Source organism: Elaeis guineensis, chromosome 14 (genome assembly GCF_000442705.2).
Source record: "Elaeis guineensis isolate ETL-2024a chromosome 14, EG11, whole genome shotgun sequence".
Lineage (NCBI taxonomy): Eukaryota > Viridiplantae > Streptophyta > Magnoliopsida > Arecales > Arecaceae > Elaeis > Elaeis guineensis.
Window position 1 is genome coordinate 67,953,534 of NC_026006.2, and position 7,160 is coordinate 67,960,693.

At 43.5% G+C, this 7,160-nt stretch overlaps 1 pseudogene; it reads right to left on the reverse strand.

Annotated features, from left to right (window-relative positions):
- Positions 1 to 960: 960 nt before the first annotated feature.
- LOC105056946 (probable protein phosphatase 2C 4) lies at positions 961 to 5,076 on the reverse strand (annotated as a pseudogene).
- Positions 5,077 to 7,160: the final 2,084 nt, after the last annotated feature.

Below are 7,160 nucleotides of genomic sequence, written 5' to 3' on the forward strand. Positions count from 1 at the left end.
CGACGCATGCTCAGAGAGTTATGGTCGTGTACGTTAGCCTTCCATTGACCCAGTAAGCAGCTGACAACTACTCATTCTCCATACAGAAGGAGAGGAAAAAAAAAAAAAGAAAGCCAGGAACAACGCAGACACATATATATATATTGGCGAAGGCAGGCAAGTTGAGTTGACAAGCACCCAGCTTTTCTAAGGTAACAATGACAGATCCATCAAACAATACTATAAAGATGGGCACATAGAAAACTAATTTTGACTATTTCTGTTTCGTAAACCGGCTATGAAGAGAAAGTCACCGCACCCTGTACTTCCAGCAATATTTACTATGTAATTCGGTAATTTTATTGTTAATTAAAACTCTTGTTCCATAAAGCCTGTAGTTTCAACTTAAAGACTTTTTCTCTGCATGCAGTTTGTGTGCCGGTTTGTCTTCGAAAATCTGTCTCCATTGCTTAATTCATTTGCTTTTGTTTTCACAGTTCTGCAATTTATTTCAGTAATATAGTTGTAAATCTTACACCAATAACAACAGCAAAGACACAAGCCATTGGAGATCAAGGAGAGACCTATTGATGCTGCCAATAAAACTAACAGTTCTAGTATCAATTCTCATCCAATCAATCCCCAATTTTGATGAAGACGGATGATTTGAAATGAGCATTTCGTTCCAATAATGCTTGGGTAAAAAGCAGATAGTTTCACGGAGGGAAGGATAGAAAGCAGATCTCATTGCATTCAATGTAACAGTTATGCTGAAAAAACAATTGGTGAGAAATAAAAATAAATAATTCAATAGAAAGATGAGGAAATAGGAACAAATGGTGAGAAGAAATGAGACAAATGTGTCTCACTTCTAATTGAATAATGGAACTCTAGGGAGAACCAGTTATTACAAGAGTACATATTTCCTTTATACAACAGCTAAATTCATTTCGAAGCAACTTTTGCTCCTTTACAGTCTGCACCAACTCGCAACATGTGGGCTCTCTGTCTCTCCCAGAGTTCAAATATTTACCATACAATGGCGATGAAAAAAAAAAAAAACCAAAAAACCCAAACTTTCAATATCTCTATACCTTTGTTGTATTTGCCGTCCTTATTTACATGCAGGATCTCCATATTCTTCCTTCCAAAGAGATAACTATGATGGAAACATCATCATGATATGCCGTCGAACTCCTTGTGGTATTTCAGCAATTCATGAAAATCCATTCCTGCAATCATGCATTCAGAAATACCGAGGGTTTTGATTAAGTATTCTCTTCCTCTTTTTTTTTTTTTTTCATCATTAGTTACAAAGATTTATGGACATTCTGGTCTTACCAGCTTTCCTTGCTGCACGAAAAAGGACTTGTTCGACAAGGTGTTGTGCGGGATCCCCTTCAGGCATTGTTGCTATGAACATCTCAACTTCAGCAACTGCCTCTTCATTAGTGAAGTATTGGTAAAGCCCATCAGATGAAAGTATCAAAAATCTGTCTTTGGAGCTAAGCCTATGGTGAAAGAGGCATGGACTGCACGATAAGTATGGGGAGGTCCCCACGTAATCAACTCTGAACATCTCCAAGAGTGCATTATTCCATTTTGGCTGCAGGAGACAAGCAGAATGTTACACGCAGTCTAACGAAACCATAAATGTGAAAGATTGATTCCTATAACCAGTAAAACTAAAAGTATTCACTGTGGACTGAATGTTGTCGAAAATTAACTTGCTAGAATCTTTTTTTTTTTTTTTTTGGAAGAATGGATCAAGTATTATATGATATAAAGCTGTTCCTTTCTGCCAATATAATAGATAAGCTTTAAGTTGGAAACATGGCCAGAAAACTTTGAGAAGTTAAGGGTTGTTGATTGCATACGTCGTGTAGGTAAATATTGCTGGTAACATTCTATGCCGCAAATTGGAATTGTTCTCAGAGTAATTTAAGCATCATGTAGGATTTACAATTAGTGGCACAAGAAGCTAAAATGCTTATGATACGTTCAATGAGCAAAATGCTCGATGTTCTAAATTACAATGTCAAACATGAACATCTAAGATATCCTCCAGTCAATATCACCTAGTGATCCCTCCAACTAAGTGAAAATTCATGCATCCACTAGATGCGTGATGGCCAAGATTCTCACTATAAGAATGACAACTGCGCATTCTGGACATGGGCAATTCAAGTTAACATAAAGAAGTTAGAGGTTGTTCTTCATCCAGAAGTATAGTTGGAATCTAAAATTTGTAACAGATAATTTTAGTTCCATAATACTATACTGGATTAAACACATCTATTCTGAGGCAGCTGAAGATTTGGTTTTAATACCACTCTTTCCCATTCTACGTTTTTCCCGTTACTAATCTCAGGAGGTGAAAAAAGAAATTCTTACTGTCAAGCTCAGAATAGCATCTTTTTTTATTTATTTTTCCCTATTGATTTGATATGTTCCTTGTGCAATTCCACAACATCAAGACTGCATAGTTATTTTCAACCATTTTTTGTGGCTTTGAACCATACTCTAGCAATCCAGATATATTCTTGGAATAGTTCCTTAAAGACCTGAATGCTCTTCAGCCAAATTTCACAATCACCAGCTCCTCTGAAAGCTGGATAGCTGTTAGCTCAAATGCATGCTGTCTGAATGGCATGATCTGAAGATCTTGGAGCCATCATTCTTTGCAAGGATCCCCATACGGTCACAAAATGATGAACCTCCAAATATAAAAACCCAGTAATCTATGTGGTCAAATGGCTGGTTTAATACGGATTAATACCACCACACGGCAACATATACCATCATACACACACACACACACATAATACATACAAACATACAGAGAGAGAGAGTCAATATATCTGGATAACCACAAGGTGTTCTTTCAAAGAAAACCATGGATTAAAAGGTAAATTATGATTTCATATATCAACTGGACAATAGATGCGTGTATTTATGTTGCTTTATTATAAATGTAGTGTTAGCATTTGTTTCAGACGTAAATGCTATAATCTGAATTATAGATTAGAGAAACGTCAATTCGAACAAGATAAATATTAGCAATACCTGCTTGAGGAAGCCAGCTCCAAAAGCTCTTGTCACCTTCAGTGAACCCTTCACCCGATCATTCACAATAGCAGAAGGATCATCAGGATGTTCATTTTTAATCCTACGCACTTCCTGAACCGCAACAAGGCATCGCCCATACCACACAAATAAGAGCAGGATCACAACATCAAAATAGAAAAATATAAAGACATCGACTGGTAGTACCTCTTCAACACAGGTGGTGTGATCCAAAGTCAGCTGCAGGGCAGCCAAACTTGGTGCCCCATCCATCTGCTCACCATGATCATTTGCTTCAAGGTCGCGCAACATCTCCTCCTTGATCCGTTCCAAATCCTGCGTCGCCTTCCCCACCGAATTCCATATATCGGTCTCGGCCTTCCGTGCTAGAACTGCGCGGCTGTCCCCCACATTCATCAGATACACATTCTCACCCTTCATCAGCATCACCAACACACAGGAGCCCATCAGCGCCAGCTCCGGATTCTCCAAGACCAACTTGTCAGCAATGTCCAAGTAGGCATCCTCTGTTTTCCTCAGAGCTTGAGACAGAGCCCTCAGCACTTCCTTGTGTTTCACAGCGCCCCTCGAGCTTGACCGGGTCGGTTGCTCCTTCAATTTCCGGTCAAGCTCCAACCTTTCCTTATCCCATGCACACTTCCACCTTCTGTGCTTGTCCTCCAACATCCTGGCTGGCCCCTCACACCACCTTCTCCGAATAGTAGTTGTACTCGTCCTTCCTTCATTGCAACAACCATTATACCATGGCTGAGAGATCGTGAATTTGTATCGAATTCCTCAGTAGAGCCATCGGAAGGCTCTGCTGGGCCATCGTACTTGTGCTCCCAAAGAAGGCCCTTGAGCTCCTGGTGCACGGCTGAGTAGAGGTTGGAGAGGAGGTGATCCGTGGCGTCAGGGCCATTGAAGCCATCATAGATGCCGACGAAGACCCAGCCGTGCTCCTCCGAGACCACAACATGGATGCGGTCCTCCCCTGCTTTCCCCTGCGCCCACTGCAGCGTGCTGCTCGGGGCTTCGGAGGAATTGGAGTCTTCGCTGCCCTCCAGCCTTGTTTGATCACTGCTGCTGCTCGGATGGGTCGTCAAGCCGCCAACGCCGCTGCTTGGGTTTGTAGTCGAGTCGCCACAGCTCGGATTGGTAGTCTCGGTGGCTCTGGAATCATCGGGTTCTTTGGAGTTGCTGATGGGGATGACTTGGATCGCAGCTTAGAGGCGGCGGCGATAGTGCGGGCGATGGCCTTGGCAGCGCCACGGAGGAGGTAGGAGGCGGTGCGGCGGGGGCCGAGCCGCCGGCGGCGGCGGAGGGCGAGAATCTGCGAGAGGCTGCGGTGGAAGTGACCGGAGGAGGTGGGGCGTTCGAGGGGATCGGAGAAGATGCCGCCTCCGGCACGGTCGGCAAGTGGAGCCGACATGAAGCCGCGGTCAGCGGCGACGGGCCCGGACATGAAGCCCCGTTCGGTGGCGACGGGGCCAGACATGAATCCGCGGTCGGCGGCGACGGAGCCGGAGAAGGGCCCAAAGAAGCGGGGAACGGGCTGGAGTGGAACGGAGGAGAAGGAGGTGGAGCTCTCGAAGGAGGCGGAGGAGGAGGAGGTGAGCTCAGAGGGGAGGAGAAGGAGGGCGGTGGAGAGCGGGGTGGCAGCGTTGGCGCTCACCGCGGCGCCAGAGATGGAGCGGAAGGTGGTGGTCTCCTCGGAGTGGTGGACCTTAGAGGAACCGGAACGTCCCAGGTGAAGGTCAGGGCGGACGTAGCAGAAGGAATGGCCAAGGCTCTCGTCGCCGGGAAGCTCCGACGTCACCGCGGCCGCGACGGGGCCCCGTCCGTCGCCGGCGAAGCACGGGGTCAGCTTCGCGAAGCCGTTGCCCATAGGATAAGCGAGGAGAGAAAGAGAGGAGTTCTTCGGATCGAGGTGGGCTAGAATGGGAAAAGCATGGGAGAATTTAGAGGAATTGGAGATTGCCGAATTTGGAATTGGGTGGGTGGAACAGGGGGAGATAGAGAGAGCGCGGACGGGGTGCGGAGTTGACTTGGGAGGCAGGGATGATGAATGCGGGAAGGCCTCTCATGCGCGTTGACCGGAGGGTGTGGTTTGGTAACCCAAGTCGAAACAAATGAAAATTCAGAATTAGAAAGATAGCGTATTGATGCTTTAATAAATTCATTCCAAAAGTCAAACCACTGGCTGGGATCGTAAGAACCCATGGGTTGGGAAGGCGTGTCGTGGGGTGGTGCAGGAGCGAGTTGACCACCACGTGGCGATGCAGCATCGAGGAAACGAGGCGTACGCGGCTGTGCCGCGCGATAGCCAGCGGACATAGTCCCGCCGCTGGACGATAGGACGGTGACACCGAGTCCACTTCAGGTGATGTCAAGCTTTCGTTGGGTTATATCGTGATTGTGTTCTTTCCTCGCAGGATATTTGTGATAGTTTCGGGTGGAGTTTGATTTCTGATCAATAACTCCCGGAGAACTTCCCGAACCAAGTTTTAGCAAAGCCAGTTGACTTTGCTGTTAATCACAAAACAAAATAGGCAAAGACGTATGCAAATTAAGATTGGGTACATAATGGATCAAAGCATCTGCTTTTCTATCCAAATTTACCTGAATAAAGATAAAAATTCAAACATCTAGCTAATAATATTATATCTATATTTATTTAAAAAATATATTAATATTTGACAGATAAGTATCTAATCCATATCTGTCTATTTTTATTTATTATTTTACTCGATTTTGTACGATACTTATAAATTTTGAAGAGAATAGATGACCACATTAATATATTATTGGCTTAATTTATCTTTTATTCAATGATAATTTGATTTTATAATCGTAAATTTAATTATCTAATTTACATCCATACTTTCAATATATGATATGTGTCTAATCTATTTAAATATATATTAATTATATATTTAATTAATATTTTTATTTATATCTATATTTATCAAGTAAAAATAGATACAGATATGAATATATTGATCTACATTTGATCTATTTTCAGCTCTATGAGATGATCATGCATTTTCAATCTATATCTTAACATGAGTTATATAACATTACTTCAGGATCCATACGAAGAGCAGGTCTCAATATGTCTACGAAGTTAAATTACAGCTCAAAAGAAAGGCGTCCGCCATATTTGAAAATAATAACGGTGTGACTTATGTTGGACTTAAAATAATAGCACGTGCCAAACCTAGGCAGTAGAAACGTACGGCAGGAAGGTTGTATTCAAGTCCCTTGTGCCTCTAAATGCCTGAATCGATTCCTCCCTCAGTTTTAGATATTGGTCTTGACATATTTTTTTTCACATTTTAAATGTAAATAAATATTTCAGCTCAACAATTATAAACACCACCTGGACAGTTGTTTCCATCTTTTTGAAGCTTTTAGCAACTGATATTGCAATACTAATTTAGACTGTAGTGGGTCTACTTTCAAAATGATGGGAACCTACTCTACGATCTCAATGGAGTAGACTGCATCAATGCCCCGCTTCACTTGGTTTTGCTTGCAGTAGGGGGTGTGGGGACGGGGTGGCTTTAATGGGAGGCAGTTTGTGGGTACTTTCCTGGCACGACTGAAGAGCCTGGTGTCGCCAAAGTGCGATGTGCTGCTGCTGAGGCTGATGTCACCCTCCGCACAATCTTTTCTCTCATGGCATGCAAATTCCAACTCAGGATCCGGCGGCCAGCCCTGGAAGTATATAGTGCCGAACTGGTCATTGATGTTCTTTGCTCCTACAACCCACCTCGGATGGGATTGCGATCGTACCAGTAGCCACGTACATACCACATGAGACTTGCATTAATTTAGTTATATCTGGACTCGCCGTTCGTTTAGCTACCGAGATCATAACTTGCTTGTCCACGTGAGAAAGGAGTGGTGATAGAGCCCACGCTGTTCCCCCAGTGGGTCTTCTGCATGCTGAAAGGCATGGCAAACCGCACACCGCTCTCTCTCGCGATCACCAAAAATTATATCCTATACTTCATGCATCATATATAACGATATATCACAACAATACCTTATCTTGCTGTTATGAATCTTATTTACCGTGCATTTGTCTCAAATTACTGCCTCCCTCATTT